The following is a 22,176-nucleotide window of genomic DNA, read 5'->3' as shown; positions in this document are numbered from 1 at the left end:
GATATTTTCGGTACCGAAATTCTGCTTCCTTCAGCAATAAACATCGCGTTCACAAATTCTAATGATCGAAAAGAGCATTCCACTGCCTCATCATCAATCTCCACATAATGTGCATCACCAGTTACTGTTGCGATGATATCTTCCTCCGCATTTATTGTTATCACCCGAACCTCTGATACTATCTTTACCTTCTGGTGTAGCGATGAAGGTACTGCTCCGGCTGAGTGTATCCATGGTCTTCCCAGTAGACAATTGTAGGAAGGCTTAATATCCATCACCAAGAAGTCCACCTTATAAGTAATTGGGTCAATCCTTAATGGTACCTCAATTCTCCCCACAACCCTCTTTTATGTTCCATCAAATGCCCTTACTATGCTCTAGCACGCTTTCATGTGTGAGCTGTCCACCGGTAACCGACTAAGAGTAGATAAAGGCAATACGTTCAGTGCAGATCCGTTATCAACCAGGACCCCCGGGAGTGTGTACCCTTTGCATCGGGCAGTAACGTGCAGTGCTTTAGTAGAACCCCTTCCTCCAGATGGTATTTCGTCATCACTGAAAAAGATAAAATTTTCAGCACTTATATTGTTGGCCAACCGATCCAGCTTGTTCACCGAAATTTCATCCACCACATATGCTTCATTTAGTACTTTCAATAGTGCATTTCGATGTGCTTCTGAACTTAAAAGCAAAGCTAATATAGAAATGCGAGCCGACTGTTTGCGTAGCTGATCCACAACTCTATATTCGCTTTGTTTCAAAAACTTTAAAAATTCCCTTGTCTCCTCCTCTTTTACTGGTTCATTAACCAATGGCTCAACTTCCACGGCCTTCTCTTTCTTCTGCTCTTTCTCCCAATTTTCTTCTCTTGACGATTCTGCCTGAGCGTCATATCGCTTCACATTGCGTGTGTAAGAACCTATTTCCTGATTTCTCTCTGCTTCTTTTCCCAAAATTGTCACGTTACATCCATAATTCCACGGCAGCATTTTTCTATCCTTGTATGGGAAATTTGATGGTTTCTGGATTACAATTTTTGGTGTTATCTGGACCCTAGACTCATTACTCCGAGGGCATGAAATGATGACCATAGGATGATTCATTTCCGTAGTCTTCATTGCCAACTCTGATGTGCAAATATTTTTTTATCCTCTACCTCTTCATAAAACCTCATCTCCTTATTATCTATCATGCTTTGGACCAGAGCCTTAAATCCCTCACATTCTTGAATCTCATGTCCTACCTCACGGTGGAATTTACAATATCTTTTACCTCATACCTTTCTTCAGAACCTGAATTAACTAGTCCCCTCTTCGCCATCTCTCTCCAAACCCATTTCAACGGGGTTTTTACTTCAGCAATGTCGTTCTTGACTTCTTCTCCTCTGCCTTCGCTCATCATATTCATCCCCTTATCAGCATGATTAGGCAACAAATTTTCTACGTTATGTGAGTCATCAAATTTGACAGCACCCATGCTGATAAGCCTCTCAACTACCTTCCTGAAAGCCGTGTAATTCTCTATTGAATGCCTTGTAATTCCCGCATGGTAATCACATCGTGCATTCCTATCATACCATTTGGGATACGGGGGTTGCAAAGGGCTTAAGTAAAAGGGAGAGACAACGTGTGCATTGAACAACTTCTGATACAGCTCCTTGTATGACATTAGAATTGATATGAACTGGGGCTTCTCAGTACCCTGTCTTACGCCAGATTCTTGTCTTGCTGAACCTTGTTGATTAGCAGTCACCTTTCTTGGCTGATTCACTGTAATTAACTTGTTGTATGCATTCACATTGTTTACTTCATTTTCTTTTCTTATCGGGGCCGACCTTTTGTTACCCTCTCATGCTTCTATTTTCCCGTTTCTTATGGCATTCTCAATCATTTCGCCATTCATTACTATATCTGAGAAAATTTTTGTTGCACTTTCTAACATGTGCATGATGAACGGGGCTTTTACGGTATTGATAAAGAGCATCGTAGTTTCTCTTTCTAGGAGCGGTGGTTGGACTTGAATAGCAACTTCCCTCCATCTTTGTGCGTACTACCTGAAACTCTCACTTGGTTTCTTCTCCATGTTTTGTAACGTAATTCTATCGGGGGTCATATCCGTTACATGGCTGTACTGCTTCACGAATGCCTGTGCTAGGTCCCTCCACGAACCAATTTTGGTAGGACTCAATTGATTGTACCATTTAGATGCTGCCCCTACCAAACTGTCTTAAAAATAGTGGATTAACAACTGATCGTTATTAACATAGCCAGGCATCCTTCTACAGAACATAGTGATGTGGGCTTCGGGGCAGCTAGTTTCATTATATTTCTCGAATTCAGGCATCTTGAATTTGGGAGAGAGTACTAAATCTGGGACTAAGCTTAGATCTTTTGCGTCGATTCCCTGATTACCATCAGCACTTTCCAAGGCTTTGAATTTTTCCTCCAACCACTTATACCTGTCTTCCCATTGTTTCGGCAATTCCGCGTTTGTCTTTCCTTCTTCAGTTACTTCATCAAAATCAGGAATGATGGGGTTAATTGGGGTTTCTCCCAGGTTTAAACTCAACCGTCCTTGAAAAATTATGGCACCAGTTTGTAATTGTTGCGGCCTAATTGTGACAGACGGTCCTCTTGGTTACATTTCTGTTTGAGTTCATACATTTGGTGGCGTGAAACCCGGAGGATATAATGGATCCTCACTACCCTCTCCATGATCAGCCATAGGGCCCTTTCCTTTATCTACTACTCCCGTCAATAGATGGGTCAATTCAGCCATGGCATCCTTTTGAGCTTTGATCAATTTTGCCATCATGTCCTCTTGAATTTTATCTAGTCGCTCTTGTATTTGTGCTTGTAACCGTTCTTGCATATCCTTTTACAATTGCTCCATTTTTTCTAATCTTTGGTCCATTTCCTTAGTGTTCCGTCGAGTACCGTATTGATGCTTAATTGGTGAGCTTTTGTTGGTTTCCAGGTTAACTGTAATAATTTTAACCAATTAGGGTCTTTTTGTGGACTTTAATGCATATGATGCAGTGTAATGCAATGCATGAATGCAAAAAGGCGTCGATTCTAATTCAATTTCATTTAGGAAACTTTACTAGAAAAAAAAATTCTTTACATAAAACAAGTTACATATATGCTCTTGCCCTAATGCTCAGAACTTTAATTTTCCTAAGTAATGAGGCTAATTCCTGTCCCCGACTTGATTTCAGCTCATATTTTATGCTCAGTGCATCGGCTTGTACCGCCAAAGTCTGCAGGTGATCAGCTACCTCCCGGATTTGACCCACGGCTTCTCCCATGATACGATCTCTATTTTCAACTTGACTCTAAAGATGATAAAGCTGCTCACTCTAACGAATTTCGTTGGTTTCCAAGTACTCAGTCCGGATCTCACAACTTCGCAATGCCGATTCCAACTCTTCTATTCTTCCTTTTATTTCTTCGATCTTGCTCAAGCTCGCCCTCAATTCCATTGCTGAATTTCGACATTGATACTGACTAAGAGATCTTTCTAACTCAACCACCCTGTCTTTTAGTTTGCATTTTTCCTTTCGGTTTTTTGATAAACTCTTTTCTAAAGCTCTGTTTCGCGTTTGGACCTATCGGAATTTCTTTTCCCATCCATCAGCCTTGACCTTTTCTTCCCGAATCTCTTGACGCCATTGTTCTGAAGTTTTCCCTAACCCAGCAGTTCTTATTGACAACCTCAACTTCTTATAGTCCGTCTTCAAACTGTCCAGGTCCTCCTCAGCCTTATTCTTACCATTTCTTAATTTCTCAGTCTCTAACTTTTGAGCATCAACGTTTAATCCCAAGTGCATCTTTTCTTCTTCCAACTGCTCAATCTTCTTTTCAAGCTCTGTATTCATCTTTTCAAAATCTTGTTTCATAATTTCCAATTCAGAGGGAACAACCCGTAAATGTTCCTCTATCGATTGACTATCTCCTTGACTTGATTTTGAGATGTTATCATTAATCCTTCTAACCCACCATTCATTATATTCAGGGGTCGTGGTCGGGCCTACGACTAATCTCTTCATCCGTCGAGTTTGGTCTCATGCTCTGGTTATCTATCGAATCTTCTTTTTATAGCCATCGTCTTTATATGAGAATTCGAACTCAGCTAGGCCTTGGGTTGCAGGTATAAACTGCCTTGACCTGTAGTGCCTTAGCACCATCAATGGAGCATAACCAACAGCTCCCCAGATTCCAAGTAATGAGACCCAATCAAAATTACCACATCGATACAAGATCTAATCCGGAAGCAACCACGGGGCCCTCCACTCAATGTCCTCCTCCTGAAGATTCTGAAGAATGGCCAACCATTTCTCTTCCGAGATGTCATCTCTCCTTGATGTAGTTGCTATCTCTTTTAATGGCGAATAGTTTTCGGAGAAGACTAGATACGAAACCTTATCAACCTTCCAAAAATGGCTGTGGAACCATGCAAGCAGAAGCTGCACACATCCGATGAATCTACATTCACCTGTCCTTCTACATGCATTTAGTGACCTGAAGGTTCCTGCCAGAATGGCTGGGACTTGTGTAACCATATTTTCAAGTCAGTCAAAGAGATCTGAGGCGGCTTCATCTACGTGCCCTAGTGCCTTAGGAAAAATTACTAGCCCATAAATGCTTAGAGCAAAAATGTCGACCTTTTTCCTTAAATCAGGGTGTGCCAAAATCAGCTATTCCAGGCTTTTCCAAAGAATGCATCTACTTTCCCCTTTCTGCTTGATCCGTGTCGTGACCTACTGCTCACCCATTCCGGTGATGTTCATCAACTTCTTCACAAAGGTTGGGACATTAACGGCTCTAGAGTAGATTTTATCAACTTGGATCTTCGGGCAACGAAGCAAAGCTGTATATTCTTCTATAGTGGGTACTAAATCAACCTTTCCAAAAGTAAAGCAACTATATGTGGGGTTCCAATACTGAACGAAAGCCCGAAAGAAATACTCATCTACCTTAATGTCGAGTAGATACAGTAAATCCTCGTAACTAGAGTTGAACAGTTGCTTAGTTTCGTCACTCCAATGATCTCATATTGCCTTTAATTCCTGAAGGCCATTTTGCGTTATGCTGATACGGGTGTAGTCCCACAATTCCGATGTGTATCCCCCGGCTAGACTATCTCCTCTCTCTAATTGTGTTTTATCTGACCACATATGGACAGCAGCATTGTCCTCTACTTTATCAAGAAATTCGTTCCCCATGCCAAGCTTTCTAATTTAGTAATCGAACTTGAATCGACGCTCTTTTGAACATGAAATGATATGCAAACAAAGCAAAAAAACCATACGTTAGCGCAACATAGAAACACAACTTCGAGTAAAAAGCATTAAACACCTATCTGGGTAACCGCTAGGGTTTCTGCAATATAATCAAAGGTGGGCTCCTAGGGTCTTCTATATGTGGTTTGGTTCTGGAGTTGAGGTACCCAAACCAGCAGATTCCTCGATCCTCACCATTATAGGCTCATACGGACCGAGTTCGGTTCAGGGGAACACATTTCCCTATGGCTGCACGGAGATGAAAATCTCACGAAGACATAGGTACGGATGTATCCCGGAAGCGATCCACTATCCTGCACGGAGGTGAAAACCTCACGAAGGACTAGTTTCTCACTCCCACTTAAGAGGGCAAGACTAACAGTCTTATGTAATATGATGCTAGGATATAAAACTTAATTTACAGTAATCGTACCACACACAAATGCAATGAGAGGATCGTAATTTTTCAAATCAAATTTTCAGTTTTCGACAATAAGACAGAAAACAATCAATTTTACGGCTTGACTCTCTACATGTCCCCAGCGAAGTCGCCAAACTGTCAAAACAACTTTTTGAAAAAAATCAAAAACTTAGTTATCGACTTATTAAAAACGAAAATTTAGGATTCGCCACCGATCTTTTATTGAAGCGGGATTGGATCACCTTAAAATAATTTTACGTCTGCGAATTTTGAGAAAACAGGTTCGAGAGTCGGTTACACACGAGGAAGGGTTAGCACCCTCGTGGCGTCCAAAATTGGTACGGACTTGATTGTTGATGTCTTAGTGTCAAGAATTTTGGAGAGATATTGAAATGTGATTCCCCATTTTTAATGTTAACTTTATAAAAGATGTGTGGATAAGTCGATGCGAATACCAAAGACCTCCTTGTCTCAGAGTAATGAAATGACACACCCAATACATTAGGGTACGACATTTTAGTCCTCGAGAATAAGTTTGTCTTTTGATTTTCAAAATTTGTGTGGTGAAGTTTAAAAAGAATATTCAATTGCCTTAAGTCAGATGGAAAATGGAAGCCCAATACGTTAGAGAATAATTCCTCAAAATTCCTAGCATTGAATATGACCCCTATTATTTTTTTTACTCTTCATTTTGGGGAAAACGGCATGTCACATCCAATACATTAGGACGCGACGTGTCGAATTCCCGAGAATGAGTTTTAACTTACGTGTTTTGGTTTATAAAAATTTTCGATCAATTAGATTCAACAAGGAAAATTGGAACCCAATACGTTAGGGCTCCAATTTCTCGAGGATTCCAAATTTCGGGTATGGCGTTAATCCGAAAATATTTTGCATGAAATAGCTTTGACTTTTTGTAAACTTTTGAATGAATAAAACGATGGAATAATAAACAACATAAAGAGTGATACACTAAAGAATTACAAATAATCAATAGGCAAACACAAACAAAGCATAGTAACAATGATCTCAATCATACATTATATCAATACCAATAATATCGACATTCAAAGAATAGATGAATTATCAATACCAAAATATATGTAACATTTTTAGAATAAACAATAAACATATAAGTTTAAATAAGCAATCTTGAAGAAAAAACAAAATATCAAAATAGAGTTTTAAGTGAATATTACATATGAAGATAACCCAAAATACATGAAATCATATATACAAAAAAAAATATTACACATGGATTGGAAAATTCTTTTTGATACGTATGTATAGCAGTATGTATAAAGGGTAGATATGAATGAAGTATAATAAAATAAAGTTTTAAATGAAATAAGTCATGTATATAATAAGTAGAGAAACGTAAATATGAAATCAATGACACACTAGGTATATTCGTATAATAACACTTAATACAAGTTATATATACAAAGTAATATGATATAAAGATGTTATTGATTTTTTTTTGCCCAAAAGTGTATATGAAAAGAAAATTTTAAGAAAAATGTATTATTATTTTTTAAAACAGACTCATTAAAACGTATAAATAATAATTAACACAAAATATGTACTAATGTATTAGAAATAAAAAATTAAAGCAACTGTATATTACAATATAAAGTCATGTATAGATATATATATGAATAAATGAATATATAAACTAAGGTGATAATAATACCAATAACAACCACGGTAAAGGTAATAAACAAGCCCAGCAATAATAAAACGGAGGACGAAATCGGCGTCAAAACAGTATTTTAGGGACAAAATGTAAAATAAATAAAAAGAAATGCCCAAATTATAAGGTGCGAACGACATGGGGGACTAAAAGGGGAATATTCCCCACCCTCCAAAACACGGCACTGCAAAATGGACCAAACCGAAATAAAACCAAAATGCAAGGTTAAAATCTAAAGAAATGAAAAGGATCAATTTGGATCACCCCATAAAGTTACGAGGGTCATTTGCGCAATTTCCCCAAGCTAAATGAAATGCGCGAATCCTTTCTCGGGTCGGGTCACCGCTCGGTTCGGCCATCAAACGACGCCGTTTTAAATCCAGCAGTCAAAACTTAAAAAAACAAAAAAAAACTTTAACCTAACACTTTGCCTTTTCCCCTTTTTTTTTTAAAAAAAAAAAGCTCTTTCACTCTTTCGGCGCCATTCGACAGTTCATCGCCTCCTTCCGAGGCTCTCCGAACCACCCCAGTCTCCGACGACAATGGAGAAGGAGCAACAGGTCCGGTCGAGAGGTACGCCTTCCTTTCCTTTTACTTTTCTTTACTTCGTTAGTAAATACGTAACAAAAGAAATAAAAATAACATGAACTGGGAGGAAGAAAAAGGAGAGGGTAAACCCAGAAATCACCTTTTTTTTGGCATTGTTGTATTCTGATTGCGAAAAAAGGTAAAGGTTACAGCCTATTCCTATCTTTTATAGTCTCTATTTACAAAATATAATGACAAAATAAAAAATATCACCCCGTTCTGTCCCTTTTCATTTTCTCTCTTTGCTCCTTTTTGTATGTTGTTGGAGTCTGCTACGTTGCTGGTTTATACGTCTTTTGCAGGTACAGAGTACAGGGTTTGGGGCGTGGCATGTATGAATGGGCGCGGCCGCGTGCGAGTGGTGCTACGTGCGTAGGGAGTGGCTTGGGGAAAGCGGTGATTGAAGACCCCAGAAACCCTAGGGTTTCTGCCTATTTCAATTCTGGGCTAGAGGTATCGGGCCACTGTAATTAGGCCACTTGGATTTAGGCCGGTTGGGCTATTAGGCGTTTAGACTAGGATTTGGGCTTGTATTGGGCCATTTATTTTTTTGGTAAACTGATCTGGGCCAATTGTAAATGGACTGTTTTTTTGAACTGAACTTATTTATTATTTTCTTTGTTTTTTGATTTGATTTCCTTTTTCTCCTTTTTTATTCAGAATGGGCCCCGGGCAAATTGGGCCTATTACAGTAAACACGAGTGAACCTATAGCATGAACATTTGCTACGAAGAATTAGAAAAAAAAAGGTAATAGAATTTAGAAGTTCCATTTTTTAATGGTTAAAATATGCTTCAAGTCGCTATACTCTTCGCACATTTGTAACTTAGTCTCATACTTTTATTTTTAAAAATTTAGTCCCTTTACTTTTCTGATTTGAAAATGCAATTCCCTTTTTAATTCCATTAAAACTCTTTTGTTTTATTCAAGTCCGTTACAATGTCATTTTTTAGTTACATTGCTGCCAAGTGAGGTTTATTTTTTTTTTCATTTCAAAATTTCACATTAACAAATTTAACAGAATAATTTTAACGATGATAACAAATAAACCTAAATTTTAAAATCTAAAAAGTAAAGGTTCTGAATTCCTAGAAATAAAAATAGAGGGATATATTTCTAAATGTGCAAAGAGTACACTGGCTTCAAGAATATTTTTAATCTTGTGTAATACATCAAAATCCAAGTTTTCCATACAATACGTGTACAGTAAAGGCATAGCCAAGGTAGGCAGAGAAATTCAGCTTTCCAAAATTGGTAAATTTGCGGTTAGATGTCTTTAGAAATTGTGAATTGTTAGCTAATGTAATATTAAAATTGCACTTTGGCCCCTTCCAAAAAATTATAAATAAATTTTGATCCCTCTAAAATTTTTCGCTTCACCTCTATGTCGAAGTATTTACAATTTGATCCATATGTTTTAAATATGTTAAATCAACGCGATTGAGCCTTAGCTCAATTAGCACCGTTATTACAACAACTAGAAGGATGTGGATTCACATGCGCTTAAGTGTGTTTTATCCTCTAATTGTTTAAGAAAAATGCTTAATCACTGATGATCACAAAACTAACTATAAATACGACAAAGGCAAACGCTCCTATTGAACAATAGTATAGCTATGGTGAGTAGGGAATATCGTATCCACAAGGACTAAAAGTACTAGTAATTACTGTCTTCTTATTATCTACCCGACAAATTGGGGTGATGTGTTTGAATCTAAAATTACTAAACTAATTTATCTAAGAACGCAACAGAGAATGAATCGAGGAAATAATCGAATATGAACCAACGAGATAGACAATACCCAAGAAAGAATCCACCTAGACTTTACCTTTTATTATGATTCTGAATTAAACGATTTATTCACTTGTGTCTTAATCTGTAGAAATCCCTAAATTATGTTTATATCTCTTTCGAAAGTAAGAATAACTGCCTCTATGTTGATTAATTGAAATCTCTTTCTAATGAAAACCCCTATCGTCGAATTAACTCGATCTATGGATTCTCTTTTTAGATTTGACTCTAATCCGGTAGATTTATGTTGTCTTATTTCTAGGATTGCATGCAACTCCACTCAATTATGCTAGATCTATTCTTAAACATGGACTTTTCCTCCACTGAAATAAGCACATTAAACATGAATTAATATCCTGGAAATATTAAAACAAGGAATAAGCATGCATAAGTGAGAACAAGAATCAAGTATTTATCGCGTAAAAACAAAAATTAGATAAAAGGATTCACCATAGATTTCATCTTCCCTAGGTATCTAGGGAATTTAGTTCATAATCTTGAATAGAAACATCTCAAAGTCAGAATAACCACAAGACATAAAGAAACTCAATAAAACTTCGAAAGAAATTAAAAGGAGATCTTCGATCTTGATGGAGATCTGCTTTCGAGTTTATTCCGATGGTGTTCTTCGAGTGTTTTCTTCGATCTTCTCTGGTTGCTCCATTATGGCTTCTTCTAATGGATATTTATAAACTTTAAAATGATCAGAAACCCTAAAAATTGGGTTTTTCCGCGTATTTGGGAAGTAGGGTGTGAAATCGACACGGGCTGGCACATGGGCGTGTGGCTAGCCCATGTGGCTCACACGGGCATATGTCCAGCTCGTGTTGTAACGATCCTATAGTCAAGAGTGTCGAAAAGTGTATTCCCAAGACTCCGTTCCTGTAAATCGGACTCGTAAATATTTTTAATAAATATTTGCGAAGCTAGTTGTGTAGTTAATTAGGTTTCAGTTAAGTGAATTTGCATGAATTAAGAGTTATTATAGTATAAGGACTAAATCACGTATAGGATAAAATTTGAATTATAGATTAAAAATCAATTGAGGGTTTAAAGTAGTAATTTAACAATTTCTTAATATGGTGGACGACATATGTTAAATATATATATGTTATAATGTTAAGTAAATTTAAAAGAAACTAAATATATATGTATTATATAATAATGATAATAGTTATATAATATAATAATTAAAGTATAATAAAATGAGATAATAAGAGAAAGTGGATGCATGCAATTAAAAAGAAAGAAAGAAAGAAATAAGAGAGAAAAGGGAGAAGAAGTTACGGCAACCTAAGGGTTTAAAGGTTCAAAATCAAAATTGATTAGTCATTTTAGTCCATTTTCTTGTATTTTTTATATTTTTGGAATCTCGGTGTTAAGTACTACCCGACTCATGTTGAAATTTTAGCAATTATTAAGATTTTAAATGTTGTTAATGTTGAATAGTTTTAGTATTAGGGATTAAATTGATAGATTTTTAAGCTAGAAATGAAAAATGATTAAATTATAGAACAAATTGTGAATTTTGAGTAATAGGAACTAAATTGTGAAAAATTTGAAATTTAGGGGTTTAATTAAAAATAGGGAGTTAAATTTAGCTTAAAGTGAAATTAATATAAAAATATATAATTAAACGTGAAGAATAAAAATAGGGACATTTGTTAAACAAATGAAATATGACAGCATGTGTAAATTGAATATAGTATGAAATAATATGCTATTATGTATGAATTCAAAAGGTTGGCATATGGTAGTTGTGATCTTAGACATTAATATGTGTTTATAATTCAATTGTGCATTTTGTATTCTCTTGTCTTTAAATGTTCGCATTATAGAAATATCATTGAGTTTTACTCAGCGTTCGGTTTTGTTTTTCCCGTGCGCAGGTTAGGTACTTCTCTTTTGATCGTCGATTCAGCATCCAGCAACGACCCCGATCTCAAATGTGGTGATGTTTATCTTTTTGTGTTGGCATGTACCTAGGATGTCTAGTTGATAGTTATTTTTTGGATGGATTGTAAATGAAGTTATAAGTTTAATGTTGGTTGGAGTATATACATGTATGTTTGTGTTTGAAGCCATAATTTGGCATGTTGTTCTAAACCAATGCTTGTTATGTGTATGTAAAAATAAGTTGATGTTTTAGGTAGATATGAGCTAGGCCAAATTGATGGATTTTGGCATGTTTAAAATTTTGATTTGAATGATGCATTGATGATATGTTTTGATGATATAAATATGGTACCAATGAGGGTACCTTGGTTAGGCACCTAGGATGATTGTTTTGGCATGTTGTGAGTGTGTTTGATTGTGTTTTGAATAGATTAAATGAATGGTTTTTGAGTTGCTTAATGCCCAAGCAAGTAGGAAATTGTAATCTTGTGGTTTAAGGCACATTTTAGGTCCACACGGCCAAACACACAACTAGACACAGTCGTGTGAGGCCATTTCGAGGGTTACACGGCCTGACACATGGGCGTGTGACTTGGCCGTGTGACCCAAGTTAGTGAGTTACACGGGTACGGACAAGGGTTGGGACATGACCGTGTGTCCCTACTTCCAATGCCCGTACGGCCAAGTGACCTCTGCAGTTGAATTTTTTTAACTTTTTCCTAAATTTTTCAAATGTTTTCAATTCAGTCTAAAATCATTTCTAAAGTGATTTTTAGGCCTCGAAGGCTTGAATAAAAGACACTATGCATGTTAATGATGAATTATATTATGATTTTTGGAAATGTTTTGAAATCAATGATTTAGATTATGTTTACTCGGTAATGCTCCGAATCCCTATTCTGATGACGGATACGGGTTAAGGGTGTTACACGTGTGGATCTTGAATTTTTGTCTGATTTTAGCTCGTTTTTTGCTCCTTTCACTTCCAGATTCTCTCCTAAGTATAGAAACATAAATTTAAAGGATTAGGAGCATCAAATTTACTAATTTGCATAATTAATCATCCAAAAACGCATTAAGAATGAGATTAAAATATGTTACTTTTATAATTTATCAAATATCCCCACACTTAAGCATTTGCTTGTCCTTAAGCAAAATCCTCAACTCACATTAAAATTAATCTTTCTCAACTTATAATTCTCATCAATAATGTTTCGAAATAATTCGCAAATAATCAGACATTGACAATTCAACTAAAAGAGCACTAAAGATTCAAACAATCCAAATCGAAGATTTTTAAAGCACGGAAACATAGGTATTTCCCCTTATCTAAGGAATTACCTTTAATTCAAAATCGACAAGAATCAATATCCTCACTGAAGATTCACTCAAATGACTCAAAGTGTTTAAGGTTCAAGAATAAGCACTTAATAGTCAAACAAGAAAAGTCATTATCATAGGCTTGCATGAAAATCAAATCTCTACCACTATAAAATGATATGATACACAAATCAAAAGGTTTTTAAGAGGTTGTAATGGGGCTTAGGTTAAGGGTGTGGAGAAATGCCAGAAAATTTAGTTATAATCAAAATTTAATTGATAAATTACCAAACTAGAAAAAATAAACAAGTGTTTAATTAAAAACAATTACATCAATCGAGAACTATTTAAGAATAAAAACGAGCTTCTTCTCAAAATATGAATTTAACTGTTCAAGCCTAATCAACATAAAACTTAATAATAATCAATATTTTTTTTCAATTTTTTTTATTTTCTTTCTTACTTTTTTTCTAGAATAATAAGAAATAATTCAGCAAATCAAACAGAAGAACATAGTTAAGCAACTAACCTAATCAAATATCGACAAAAAGGGAGCCAATAAAACGGGAAGAATTCTCAATGAACAAAAAATGAGTTATGGGTTAACATTAATGAGTAAATTAAGAAATGGTGTGTTAGGCTCAACGAGGTTCACTAAGGGTTAATTACGAAGATAGGTTTTTTTATGGGATAAGTGGATTAAAACCTAAGTGTCTTTATTATCTCAGTATATCAAATCAAAGGTGTGGTCTCGATATGTATCGAAGCAAGTTCTAGAATAACAAATCACATTGACACACTCATAGCCAATAATCAAATGAGTAAGAAAAATGTATGCTCTAAAGGCTCAAAATCTCACAAAAAAATCATAGTTTTTGATGTCAATCTTGCAAATCTCAAACTTTAAGATAATACTTCAATTTAGGGAAACAACCTAAAATTTTTAATTTCTGGAAAAATAACTTATCATACTTGATTCTCTCACGTCTTAAAGCTTAAATCGATCAATACATAAATAGCTACAAATTAATCCAAAACACATCAACAAAAATCTCAAATCGATAAAAATTCATTCTAATGAAAATATGAGAAAATTACTTAAACACAAGACATAATTCAGAGATTTTCTAATAATTATATAAATAACCTCCCACACTTAAGATGTACATTGTTCTCAATGTACAAACATATATAATCACAGTATAAGTAGAATATCATAAGAGAGGGAAAAAACTGAAACTGCCTTGAATATTGGATGAAATCGCCAGAATGGTAAAAAGCATAATTGTAGGCCATTGAAAGTGAAGTGCATGATTCTGTGCAAACTAAGAAGAAAATAAACAAAAATAATGAAGAAGATTAAAAGGTTACAACTCAATTAGAAACAATCATAAAAATAAAAACATAGTTCAAAAGATAATAAATAAAATAAGTCTAAGAAAATAAAAATAAAGCAACTACAAACAAAAATAAAGATAAAAAGAAAAAGAAAACGAAAAAGAAAAGAAATAAACTTAATGATACTAATAAAATTAAAGGTAATTTTAAGAATAATAGTATAAAAACGTTACTAAAAATAATAGAAATAACAGAAATATTAAATTTAAAATCTAAGTATAAGAGTAATAAAATAATAAAAAATAGATTAGTACAATAAAAATAAATAATATAACAAATAATAAATAAAATAAAGAAAAGGGTAAAAGGGGAAGACCGACAAAAGAATGGAGAGGAGCTGGGTGATTAAGGGAAGGGGGGAAAGCAGTTGGCTTGTTTGGGGAAGAAGAAAAAGACAAGTTGAAGAAGAAATTTTACGGTTTGGGCCACACGGCCATGAGGGGTGTTTTCAGCCCGTGTGTAATTAAAAATTAAGTTCAGTCTTCACAAAGCCTCGGACATGCCCGTGTGTCCAGGCTGTGTGTGTTTTCCTTCGCTTTTCTCCGACGCCCATGTGACTACATCTAAGTTGAAAATACCAGTTGTTTTCACTAGCTTCGTCCTCATGACTTGCCACTAATAATTATTTAGTGTCATCTCCTCAATAAATTCATAAGCCGCTTTGGGTGTTTTATTATTCAGAGTACCATCAGCTGTTGCATCGATCAATTGTCTAGTTGAGGGATTCAAACCGTTGTAGAAGGTTTGAACTTGTAGCCACAGAGGTAACCCATGGTGAGGGCACCTTCTTAATAAATCCTTGTACCTGTCCCATGCATCATATAAAGTCTCTAAATTGATCTGCACAAAGGAAGAGATGTCATTCCTCAACTTGGTTGTCTTAGCCGGTGGGAAGTACTTTAGCAAAAACTTTTAGGTCATTTAAGCCCATGTGGTGATGGAACCTTGTGGTAAAGAGTTTAACCACTACTTAGCTTTGTTCCTCAACGAGAAAGGGAATAACAGTAAGCGAATGGCGTCGTCAATGACGCAATTAATCTTGAAAGTATCGTAGATTTTCAAGAAATTAGCCAAATGAGTATTTGGATCTTCGTCTTGCAAACTATCGAACTGAACAAACTGTTGTATCATCTGAATAGTGTTCGACTTCAGTTCAAAATTATTTGTAGCAATAGTGGGTCACACAATACTCGATTCAGCACCAATTAGAGTGGGGTTGGCATAAGCGTACATAGTACGAGGAACATGATCTAAATTTGCAATAATTGCAGGAGGTAGCTGATTATTTTGATTATCACTCATTTCCTCAGTAATAATAATGTCCTCTTGTTCGCCTACTATATTCTGTCGACTTTGCCTTGCTTCTCTACGGTTTCTACGAGCAGTACTTTCAATTTCACTGTCAAATAACAACGGTCCCGACGGGTGTCTTCTTGTCATAAATTAAAAGAAGCAAATAAAATAAAATAAACTAGAATGTAAAAATTAAAGTAAAAAAATATGTAATAAAAATAAATGACTAAATTAATAAAAACCAAATGTTCCTAATATTTTAGTCCCCGGCAGCAGCGCCAAAAACTTGATGGTCACAAAATTAACTATAAATACGACAAAGGCAAGCACAACTATCGAATAATAGTATAGTTATGGTGAGTAGGGAATATCGTATCCACGAGGACTAAAAGTACTAGTAATTACCGTCTGCTTATTATCTACCCGATAAATTGGGATGATGTGTTTTAATCTAAAATTACTAAACTAATTTATTAAGAACGCAACAAAGAATGAATCGAGGAAATAATCGAATATTAACCAACGAGATAGACAATACCCAGGAAAGAATCCACCTAGACTTCACCTTTTATTATGAATTTGAATTAAACGATTTATTCACTTGTGTCTTGATTCGTAGAAATCCCTAAATTATGTTAATATTCTTTCTAATTAAAACCCCTATCGTCACATTAACTCGATCTATAGATTCTCTTATCAGATTTGACTCTAATCCGGTAGATTTATGTCATCTTATTTCTAGGATTGTATGAACTCCACTCAATTATGCTAGATCTATTCTTAAACATGAATTAATATCTCGAAAATATTAAAACAAGGAATAAGCATACATAATTGAGAATAAGAATTAAGTATTTATCGCGTAAAAACAGAAATTAGATAAAATGATTCACCATAGATTTCATCTTCCCTAGGTATCTAGGGAATTTAGTTCATAATCCTGAATAGAAACATCTCAAAGTCAAAATAACCACAAGACATAAAGAAACTCAATAAAACTTTGAAAGAAATTAAAAAGAGATATTCGATCTTGATGGAGATCCGCTTCCGAGTTGATTCTGATGGTGTTCTTCGAGTGTTTTCTTCGATCTTCTCTGATTGTTCCATTATGACTTCTTCTAACGGATATTTATAGACTTTAGAATGCTCAGAAACCCTAAAAATTGAGTTTTTCTGCGTATTTGGGAAGTAGGGTGCGAAATCGACACGGGCTAGCACATGGGCATCTGGCTAGCCCGTGTGGCTCACACGGGCATGTGTCCAGCCCGTGTGGCTCACACGGGCATGTGTCCAGCCTGTGTGGATCCTGAAAATAGCTCTTTTTGTTCGATTTTGGCTCATTTTTCACTCATTTCGCTCCTAAATGCTCTCTTAAATATAGAAACATAAATTTAAAGGATTAAGAGCATCAAATTCACTAATTTGCATAATTAATCATCCAAAAACTCATTAAGAATGAGATTAAAATATGTTACTTTTATATCTTATCAATCACCTGCACATCATATTTGAGTAGGCAGTTAATGTATAAGCTAACATGTTTAGATATTAATACTTTATGATTTAATATACTTTTTAAAAAATTGATAGTGATTAGTTGCTGGTTAGTTGTATAGTGAGTTGCCACTAATAATACAACTAAAACTAGAAAAGAAAAACAACGAATACACGAGTTACACAATTTAGACCCATTTCCTACGCCTGTAGAGACCTCACCGAGAGGATAATTCACCATAATTCAACAATACAAGGCATAATTTAAGCTCAAGTCATTCACCATGTTGCAATCCCAATACTAATACTTTGTGATAATTTAAAATAAAATCTATCTACTAGAATATTTTTTTTCAATATAAAAGTGTTGAAAATAATAGGTAGATAAGAGCTACTTATCACTTAATGAAGAATACATTAAGGTGTTGCTTGATAAACTGAAAAATTAAATGCTGAAAAAATAAGTGTTGAAAAATTAAGCATTGAAAACTTAAATACTGAATTGAAGTTATAAAATTTGTTTGATATATTATATAAAATTAATTACAGAAAATAATTAGATTGTTTAATAAATATAGATTTTAAATTATAAAAAATTATTTTATACATTTGATCCTTAATTTTTAAACATTTCACATTATTCTAAACAAAAATTAACATTTTAAATGTAAAATTTTTATATAATGATATAACATTAAAATAAATAAAGTAAAATTAAAATAATTGAAAAGATTCTCCATTAAGTGATAAGTAACTCTTATTTACTTATTATTATCCACACTTTTTTGTAGAAAAAGTTCTATCAAATTGCTTTAATTTTGAATTACAAATATTAGTTTTCAACAGATTTAATTTTTTTCAATGATTTATCAAACGAGGCCTAAGTTGATTTATTTTATTTATTTTGAAGACTTTTAACTATTTTACACTATTGACATACTTTTTCATTCTCTTCTTTGTTTTTTTTTAAACATGAAATTCAAATTGGAAGACCAAAATTTTATGATTAATTTAAGATATGAAATAACAAATCAATTATATGATCATTTGAAGTTGTTACTTTATTTTAAGATATTGAACTCGAATTTCATATTGTTCTTATTTAATATTTAATTTTTAGATTTTTAATATTTATATTTATTAAGAATATAATTTATTTCAATTTTTATGTATAAAATGTTATTTAATAATAGAATTTTGTTTAAAATAACATTAAATGTTTAAAATATAAGGATACAAATGTAAAATAAAAGCTTTCATAATTTAAATTTTAAATATATAAAACAGTCTAAGCATATTCAATGTTTAATTTTAAGTTATATACTAAACAAATTTCATAATTCAAATTTAACATTTAACTTTTCAATACTTAATTTATCGGTACGTAATTTTCAGTTTATTAAACAACACCTAAATCTTTTTCCTGAAAAAACTTAATCACAAATTGATAAAAATAGTTTGTTTACAATACAATTTGCACTCAAGTAAGTTTTTCTTATGAACAGTTTTTTTTTGAACAATTTCATTATAAGTTCTAATCATATCAGCTTTTTTTTACACAATGTCTAGAACTACCTATAGCCCCTCCCCAACCCATAAATAGGAGGATAATGTGCTTAAGGGCACTAAAATCAACATCCTCCTACATTAGCAACAATACTCATGCCAATTAAGCTAAAATTCAATCGACTTCTTGTGAATAGTTTAATACTCTCTCCAACTCGTATATAAAATTATAAACAAGTCTTCAATATATAATTTTTGTAAATTCATGTATCTATATTAGTACAACGGAATCGAATTAAAATTTTGTCCAATCAAACACAATAACATAAAATAAAAAGAAATATCCTCCAAAAAAAAATCCCTTTCAATAGCAAATCTCTTTTAAAAAAAAATCCTTAATTGACTGAAAATCTCCACTAATTATTATGACATAAAAGCCGCCCTCCTTCATTTGCCCTCTTCTGTTCAAAGTCCTTACCAAACGCAGCTTCTTCATCATTCAAAATCCACTTTGTTTGTAGTTTTCTTTTATGAGTTGAATAGTTAATCCTTCACATTTTATAGGTTCATTAAAAGATAAATACTAGTTTTAAAGCTACTCTTTTTCATACAATACTTAGAATTACCCATATAGCCTTTCCTCAACCCTTAAATAGAAGAATAATGCATTTTAACGCACTTGAACTCGTATCTTCCTATACTGACAATAATATCGATACCAATCAAGCTAAGCTTTAACCTTATTTTTATTTCATATGTCATGAAATTTTGTTTAACTCTTTCCAGAGATAAAAGCATTGAAATTGGCGTGATTGCCGCTAGCTTGCATGCGTGCCTTGTTTAAATGCCGCCTTTGGTGTCATGTGTTTACCTTTCTTATGGTGTTTGCTAATTTAGGTGTTTGATTTGGATATTCAAAAGACACCAAGTGCATGAACTTGAAGAATAATCTCTTTGGCAACTGTTATAGATTATAGAAACCAACATATTTGAATTCAACTTAATGGTCAATACCCTTTAAGCACTACTTGAAAGTTTAATTAGGTCGCCTATGTAGAATGTTGTTAGACTTGTCAATTCTAAAGTCCGTTAAATTAAATTTGATCATAAAGATTTAAAAACCCAAATCCAAATTATCTTAAACCAATTTAATTTGAATTTGAAACTAACCAAAATTCGAAATGATTTGAACAAATAATCTTAAATGACACGAATATGAACTGATCATAATCTGAAAGATCCGAACACATAGTGACCTGAATCAAAATAAATTGAAATGAAAATTGACCCAAATCGAGATATCTAAAAATTTAAAAACCCATATTGATCCATTACAAATGAATTGGCAAAATTACCTAGTATGTCCCTATATTATTACATTTGTGTCAATGAAAATTGACCCAAATCGAGATTATCTAAAAATTAAAAACACTCAAATTGATCCATTACAAGTTAATTGATGAAATTACCTGGTAGGTCCCTATATTATAAGGACCTTGCCCATTTAGTCACTATACTATGAAAAAGAGTTCCCAAATTTTAATAGGGTAGAGAGCGCGATACAATGGAGAGTTGTATGATGCGTTTGAGAAGGATGAATCGCTCCGGAAAAGGAATCTATTGATTCTCTCCTAATTGGTTGGACCGTAGGGGCGATGATTTACTTCACGGGCGAGGCATCTGACTCTTTCACGCATGCTCCACTTGGCTCGGGGGATATAGCTCAATTGGTAGAGTTCCGCTCTTGCAATTGGGTTGTTGCGATTACGGGTTGGGTGTTTAATTGTCCAAGCGGTAATGATAATATCTTGTACCTGAACCTATGGCTCACTTTTTCTTGAAGTTAATATCTTCAAAGTTTTTATGGTTCTGCAAATGAAATTTTTTTGGTCTTATTTGATTTTTTTTGAACAGTCTCATTATAGGTTACGATCATATCTATTTTTTTACACAATGCCTAGACTACCCCATAGCCCCTCCCCAACTTATAAATAGAAGGATAATGCACTTCAATGCATTCGACATTATGTTCTCCTACACTGACAACAATGTTCATGCCAATTGAGCTAAGACTCAATCGGCGACTTTATTTGATACTTTTTAATGATATAGAGACTAATATAATTTATTTAGTAGTAAAAAATCTAATTTAATCCAATCTCTATAATAGAAATACCTGCGAAATACTTTTATCCAAATTAATCTCACCTACAATCAACTCAAACCGCGCAATTGAAATGTGAAGGTCCTGGATTTCATATGAAGCATTAATAATTTGTCGCAATTTTGTTGATAAACTTGGTGCAAAATCTAGGAATTATCAAATGTGTTGTCTTAATTGTTTTTGGCCACCACCAACATTGCACGATGAAGTAAACAAAAAAGTCCAACACATTCACTTACATTTGTCTCTCCTTGTGCAAATTACAACCATTTGTGTCCAAGGAATCCAACACCTTTTATCACTAACTTTAACTGCCAATACCTAACGAAAACCACATTTTGACAAACCCCAAAACCCATAAGTTTTCATTGGGATTTCCCCCGAAAAAAAGCTATAGTAGTTTCTTCATTTTGGCTTTGGATAAAGCAATATGTAGTTTTTAAATTTGATAACATTTTTCAATTTAATCTTTTTTCTTCTTTTTTCCACGTTAGTCATGGAGCTTAGCAGCTTTTCCTGGTTTTTTTTTTAACTTAGTCCCTCTTTTTCAACTTGTCATATCATTACATGGATTAAAATTGGAAAAAATTAAGTTGAGAAATTTTGTCAAGTTGAAAGATTAAGCGTTGTCTTATCCCTTTGTATTCTAATGGCAAGCACATAAAGTAATTGTTAGAATACAGGGTAATTCAAAAGAACTTATCCAACATTATTTAGATAAATCTCTTGGATAAGTTATTCTTTATAAGAACAGATAGAAAGGAAGAGTTTGCATGCACGAAAATTGGGGCTTTGTACAGATCAATAGATTTCCCTTGCCGCCATTGTTAATGACTAGAAGAGCTTTGTACTTAGAGACAGAGATAATGGGGTAGACAGTTACCTCCCCACGACATGATAAAATTATATTTTTAATCCCTTTAAAATTTATACAATTACAGATTGATATAATTCTAAATTTATATTTTAACCCCAAAAATATACATTCATTTTTTACCCATACTTTATTTAATAATTTAAAACTCAATAAACCTTAATCAAATTAAATCACTTTTAATTTAAGCTAACCTATCATGATAGTAAATAATAATATGTAGTTACCCTTATTATATATGTGATGTCCATATTTTCCAACATAGCTTTCAAAACACACCAACATAATCTTACAACCTTCACCTTTAACTGAGTATTGCTTTTGCTTTTGTTCTTCGTATTTAATGCCTTGGCCTGTGATGTAACCATAGAATAGCTTCTCATTCAAATGTGAACCCGATAAGGACATATTATCATCCAACCCCCCCCCCTTTTTGTGGGATTCAATCTTTCCACA

General features: G+C 33.8%; 1 non-coding gene across 1 annotated transcript; it reads left to right on the top strand.

Annotated features, from left to right (window-relative positions):
• The first annotated feature begins 15,155 nt into the window (after nt 1-15,155).
• Nucleotides 15,156-15,262, top strand: LOC121224890 (small nucleolar RNA R71). The gene has a single exon (XR_005922632.1). It is a non-coding gene; the product is annotated as a small nucleolar RNA R71 (small nucleolar RNA).
• The last annotated feature ends 6,914 nt before the right edge of the window (nt 15,263-22,176 follow it).

The sequence above is a fragment of the Gossypium hirsutum genome, chromosome D12 (genome assembly GCF_007990345.1).
Source record: "Gossypium hirsutum isolate 1008001.06 chromosome D12, Gossypium_hirsutum_v2.1, whole genome shotgun sequence".
In the NCBI taxonomy this organism is placed as follows: domain Eukaryota; kingdom Viridiplantae; phylum Streptophyta; class Magnoliopsida; order Malvales; family Malvaceae; genus Gossypium; species Gossypium hirsutum.
Note: the sequence above shows the minus strand (reverse complement) of the source record. Positions and strands in the feature narration are given on the sequence as shown.